Raw genomic sequence first — 6,876 nt, forward strand, 5'->3', positions numbered from 1 at the left:
ATATATAGATAGATAGATAGATATATTTGGATATATATATTTGGATATATATATATATATATATATATATAAATATATATGGTGTTAGGAAGGGCATCCAGCCATAGAAACTCTGCCAGATCAGATTGGAGCCTGGTGCAGCTATCTGGTTCGCCAGTCCTCAGTGAAATCGTCCAACCCATGCTAGCATGGAAAGCAGACATTAAACGATGATGATGATGAAAATGATCATCATCATCATTGTCATCGATTAACGTTTGTTTTCCTTGCTGGCATGGGTTGGACGATTTGACTGAGGATTGGCAAACCAGATGGCTCCAATCTGGTCTGGCAAAACTTCTACAGCTGGATGCCCTTCCTAACGCCAGCCACTCCAAGAGTGTAGTGGGTACTTTTACATGCCACCAGCACAGGAGCCAGTAAGTGGGTACTGGCATTGGTCACAATCAGTTGGTGCTTTTTATGTGCCACCAGTACAGGAGCCAATCAGGCGGACCTACCATCTGCCACCTTTGGACGGTGCCTTTTATGTGCCATCAGCACGGGAACCAGCCATGGGCACCAGCCCCAGCTATAATGTTGGTATTACTTGACTCAACAGGCCTTCTCAAGCATATCATATCACCCTACACATCAGGGGCATTCTTAACAGGTCTGGACATGTGTGGCTGCCATCTCACTTTAGTTGCCGGGTCTTCTCAATCACAGTGTATCTCCAAAGGTCCTGGTCTCCTGTCATTGCCTCTGTGAAGCCCAATGTTCAAAGGTCATGCTTCACCACCTCATCCCAGGTCTTCCTGGATCTACCTCTTCTACAGGTTCCTTCTTCAGTTAGGGAGTGGCACTTCCTTACACAGCTGTCTTCATTCATATGTAACAAATGGCCATACCAGCACAGTCGTCTCTCTTGCACACCACATCTGATGCTTCTTAAATCCAACTTTTCTCTCAGGGCGTTTACACTCTGTCGTGTATGCACACTGACATTACACATCCAGCAGATCATACTAGCTTCATTTCTTTCGAGCCCACACATGTCCTCAGCATTCATGGCCCATGTTTCACTGCCATGTAGCATGGCAGTTCGTATACATGCATCATACAGTTTACCTTTCACCCTGAGCGAGAGGCCTTTAATTGTCAGCAGAGGTAGGAGCTCCCTGAACTTTGGCCAGGCTATTCTCACTCTAGTCGCTATACTCTCAGAGAAACCACCCCTACCACAGACTTAGTTGCCTAGGTAACAGAAGCTATTAACCACTTCTAGTTTCTTTCCCTGGCATGTAATGGAATTGCCCCAGTGCATCTGCCACACAAAAACTATTTTCCCAGTTAACCTTCCTTTGATATTGGTGCACCTTTTATGTGTTCATAGCTTACACCAGGTACATCGTATGTAGTTTCTACCCAGGCCTTTTCTACAGATCAAGCAGGGCCATCTACCTGAAGGGATTTGTGATTTGACAGCCTTCCTACTTATTAGGACTTTGGTTTTAGATAGGTTGACTCTAAATCCCTTCGATTCTAGTCCTTGCTTCCACACCTGAAACTTTTCCTCTAGTTCTGGTAGTGACTCAGCAATTAGAGCAAGGTGATTAGCATAGAGGAGCTCCCAGGGGCAACCTGTCTTGAATTCCTCTGTTATTGTCTGGAGGACTATGATGAATAAGAGAGAGATGAGGACTGATCTTTACTGGACCCCTATTTCTACTTGGAATTCTTCACTCTACTCATTGCCAACCTTCACCTTACTGACAGCGTCCCTGTACAGAGCTTGTGCAGCTCTTACAAGTCACTCGTCTATTCCCAGTGTTCACATTGACCACCAGATAAGGGATTGGGGGAACCTGTCAAAGGCTTTCTCCAAGTAAGCAAAAACCAAGTACCAAGGTTTATCCTTGGCTAGGTATTTCTCCTGCAGTTGCCTTACCAGAAATATAGCATCATTGGTGCTTCTCCCTAGCACAAAACCAAACTGCATCTCATCTAGGCTAACTCTCTCCCTAATTAGTTGGGCTATGACCCTCTCTGTAACTTTCATCCCTTGATCCAATAATCTGATACCCCTGTAGTTGTTTCTATCTAAAGCATTATCTTTCCCCTTTGTAGCAATTGACTATGGTGCTGTTATACCAGTCATTGGGTATGACCCCTTCATGAACCACCTGATTTACGATGCAGGTAACAAGACCATAACCCACACTGCACGATATTTTAAGCATCTCAGCAGTGATTCCTGATGGGCCAAGTGCTTTCCCTGTCTTCATATCCTTAATTGCTTTATGTACCTGGGTACTGTCGATTTGGATAGCTGGTCCCTCAATTGGGTCAACCTTTGGCAGACTCTCCTCCTCCCATTCATTCTCCACATTCAGCAGTCTTTCATAATGGCTTCTCCAAGCCTCTTTCTTTGCAGAATCATTAAACACAAGGGCACCATCATCCATTTCTCTCCTATGACATCATGGTTTTCTCTCACACACTGTCTTGCAATCCAGAATACTTCAGTTCTCTGGTCCTCAAGTTGCTGAACATTGAGTACAGTGAAGAATTCAGGGTACAAGTAGGGGTTCGCCAAGGATCAGTGCTCAGCTCCCTCTTGTTCATCATAGTCCTCCAGGCAATAACAGAGCTGCCCATGGGTATTCAAGACAGGCTGCACATGGGAGCTCCTCTATGCTGATGACCTTGTTCTAATAGCTGAATCACTACCAGAACTAGAGAAGAAGTTCCAGGTATGGAAACAAGGTCTAGAATCAAAGGGCCTTAGAGTTAACCATGCAAAAACCAAAGTCTTAGTAAGTAGGATGGCAGACAAATCACAAATCCCTTCAGACAGATGGCCCTACTCGATAGTAGATAGAAACTCTGTAAGACGCACCCAGTGTAGGCTTTGAACACATAAAAGGTGCACCAATATCAGAAGAAAGTTAACAGGGAAACTAGCTTTTGTATGTGAAAGATGCACAGGTGCAATAAACACTGAAAATGTGCAGAAAATAGATTCCTTCAGCTGTCGGGGGTGGGGGGAAAGCTAGATGTAGTAGATAGCTTCCGTTATCTAGGTGACCAAGTTAGTAGCAGAGGTGGATGCACCAAGAGTGTTGTAGCTTTGAGAATAAGATTAGGCTGGGCAAGGTTCAGAGAGCTCCTACCTCTGCTAGCAACAAAGGGCCTCTCTCTCTCAGAGTGAAAGGCAGATTGTATGATGCCTTTGTGTGAACAGCTATACTACACAGCAGTGAAGCATGAACTGTGACAGCCAAGGACATGTGTAAGCTTGAAAGAAATGAAGTCAGTATGCTTCGCTGGACATGCAATGTCAGTGTGCATGTTCAACAGAATATAAGCATCTTGAGAGAAAAGTTAGGCATAAGAGGCATCAGATGTGGTGTGCAAGAGAGACGATTGTGCTGATATGGTCATGTGATACGTATGGATGAGGACAGTTGTGTAAAGAAGTGCCGATCTGTAACTGTGGAGGGAACCTGTGATAGAGGTTAACCCAGGAAGACATGGGGCGAGGTACTGAATCATGATCTTCAAACTTTGAGCCTCACAGAGTCAATGACTGGTGACCGAAACCTTTGGCAATGAGCTGTGCTTGAGAGGATCCAGCAAGCCAAGTGAAATCATAGTTGTGGTAACTGGCACCCATGCTGGTGGCACGTAAAGAAAACTTTTCGAGCGCAGGGCCTCAAGGAGGCAAAGTGGCTGAGTTCCTTTCCAGCATTGGGCCTCATTGAGGCAAGCAACTGACCTTCTTTTGCGTGTTGGGCCTCATGGAGGCAATGACCGAAACTTTTAGCATTATGTCATGCTTGAGAAGAAGGCCCATGAAGCCAAGCAAAATCACAGTCGTGGCAGATACTGGTGTCATGCAAAAAGCACCCTAGTGTCATGCAAATGGCACTTGTGCCGGTGGCACATAAAGGTACCCATTACACTCTCGGAGTGGCTAGAGTTAAGAAGGGCATCCAGCCAAAGAAAACCATGCCAAATCAGACTGGAGTCTGGTGCAAACTTTCAGTGTGCCAGCCTGGTCAAATTGTCCAACTCATGCCAACATGGACAATGGACATTAAATGATGATGATGATGATGATGATGAGAGCATGGCTATTTTCCAGATGGTAGAAGGGTCCTGTCATTTTTCTTACTTTAGACTTTACTAAATTCCTTTTGAGGTTTCCTAGTTCCAGGTTTTGTTTCCATATCTGGTATTTCTTCTCTAATCCTGATACAAATTCAGCTAGATCCTACAGGCAACCGGTCTTAAACTTCTCTGCAATGACTTGAAAAATTATAATGAACAGAAGGCAACTGAAGATTGAACCTAGATGCATGCCCTCTTTTATGTAGAATTTATCACAATTATACTTACCAGTACACCTCACGTCTCTGACCACTCCTCTGTACATGGCTTGCACGACTCTTACAAGCCATTCATCTTCTAGACATTTCTTCAGTGACCACCAGTTCACAGAGTCTCTTTTGGTCAACAAATGCTAGGTATAGGGGCTAAATCCTGGCTAGATACTTCACCAGCAGGTGTCTCGATAGGCCAATGGCATCAGAAGTACTTTTTCCAGGTACAAAACCTGACTGCATTATATCTATGTTAAGTGTCTTCATAATAAGTCGTACCTTAACACTTTTTATAACCTTCATAACCTGATGCAACAGTTTAATACCTCTATAAATACGCCAGTCATTAGGTATGACATCCACCTCTATGACCTGATATGAAGGCGACCAGCTCATAAAGGATATTCTGCTACATATTTTAAACACCTCAGAGGTGACACCTGATTGACCAAGTACCTTCCCTATCAACACATTCTGAATTGCTCTGTCTCCCATTCTGCTGCTAGCTTGGATGATTGATTCCTTTGCTGTGGGATAGACCCTATTTCTTTCACGCATTCTTCTCTTCCAGTAATCACTTACATGTTTCTTTCAATTTGCCTATAACAACAAAAATGCCCCTATCATTTCTTGCACACTTTTTCCAATGATGTGTTGGTTCTCTCTCACATGCTACCTTGCAGTTCAGATAGACAGTAATACAAGACTTCAGTGGTAATTGTCTTCGTAACTTTTATACACAGATCAGTTCTTATAATAGCACCCACTGAAGAGAGAAAAGACTCTGGATCTGTATGAATAGTCAAGAACAAAGTACTAGTTAGTAAGAGAGATTACAAAATTCTAATATCATCTGGAAAGTAGCTACATTACTTAATATGCAACAAGAAAAGAAAAGAATGGATATGAACTTGATTGTGTGTATTCAAAGGAAAGCAACAGGTACACAAAAAGATGTAATGTGATTTCTTGTGGGTTCACCAAAAACTAAGATTTTGGATGTCCATGATAAATATACAAGACTGCATAAGCAGTTTGTTCAGACAACATATTTCACATGGTTGTTTCCATTACCTAAGAGATGTAATTTATGTTAAGAAGTTCAAGGAATTGTTGCCAACACTGGTAACACAAAGGCTTTTTTCTCTTTGTATAAAGTAGGTTTAAACATGGTGTTGCATGGGGGATATGATGTGAATGTTAGATATGCAGAGATTTGTAAAGAAATGAGATAAGTGTAATATATTGGGTATATAATGAGTAATGCATGAAAAACAGATTACAATCAAACTAACAAAACAGCTGGATATTTAAAACAAGAGACAGGAATGTACAGGTTTGGAAACGATGTAAAGAAATGAGTTGCTTGCTCTCGGGATATTACTGCTAACAGAGAGATGGAAAGCAGTAAATACTTAATTCTATTGTTAATATGATGAATATTGACATTAGCTTTAATTCTATTGTAAACAGAAAAATAATCACATTCATTTCTGCTGTCTAGTCTTCTTCAGATGGCACCTGTGCTTTGAAAAATCTCTCCATCTACTTGCCATAATTAATTTCTTTTTTTTTTTTTTCTTAAAATTATTTTGCGGGGGAGTTCCGAATCAGGATATCCCCCACCCCACCCCATAAGTTGGATCTTCTCCGTTTTGACAATGATTTCGGGCTCTCCAATACATTTTTTAATTGGGGGGGGGGGATTTTCAAACTTTTTTTTAATAGCATAAAATGTATTTGAGGAGAAAAGTATTGAAAAACATCAATGCATGTCAGAGTAACAAAGAAACGAGGAAGGTGGCCGTGGGATGTACTAGAAACAATAGTCACATCTCCCTTAAATCACACACCTTTTCGTATGAATTTTCTTTTTTACCGAAAAGGCTTCTCATGGTTTTTAAGTGTGCAGTGCCCCCAAAAATTGACCAAAATCGGTAATGGGGTAGGGAATGGCTAGCAAAAAAATCATAATTTTTTCAAAATTTTTTACATGTAAAGATGCCATTCACCATTTCGAAGGCCGTGATGAGAACAAACATTGGGAAAATCCGGAGAAAATCCAACTTGTGGTGATCGTCCTGATTAGAAACTCAGCCTGAAAATGATTCAATTTAAGCGAATTAGTGGATTCCGAGCAAATTTCTGATAGTTAACAACTTCAGCAATGCAAATAATAATGCGAAATGTTTAATTCTTTAGTTACACCTTACTTATGCAGCAATGGACGGTGTCTCGGTGCACATCACACAGATAACTTTAGTTACCTTAATAAAGGTAGTAAACTTCTTTTTGTAACTTTACTATGCACACACGACATATATATATGTACATGTGTGTTTGTGTGTGTGCATATATGTATATATATATATATATATATATATATATATATATACACAGACACACTCCAATTCATCCGCACCGATATATCCACAGCACCCTTTAACTGCATATTGGAAATTACTACACAGGTGTACTGATGCACCATAGCGTTTGTATCTATCTATTC

General features: G+C 41.5%; 1 protein-coding gene across 1 annotated transcript in view; it reads right to left on the reverse strand.

Annotated features, from left to right (window-relative positions):
- Window positions 1-6,876, reverse strand: part of LOC106884152 (protein-cysteine N-palmitoyltransferase HHAT) — a 190,517-nt gene that overhangs the window by 183,102 nt on the left and 539 nt on the right. The window lies entirely within an intron of this gene.

Source organism: Octopus bimaculoides, chromosome 16 (assembly GCF_001194135.2).
Source record: "Octopus bimaculoides isolate UCB-OBI-ISO-001 chromosome 16, ASM119413v2, whole genome shotgun sequence".
NCBI classification, from domain to species: domain Eukaryota; kingdom Metazoa; phylum Mollusca; class Cephalopoda; order Octopoda; family Octopodidae; genus Octopus; species Octopus bimaculoides.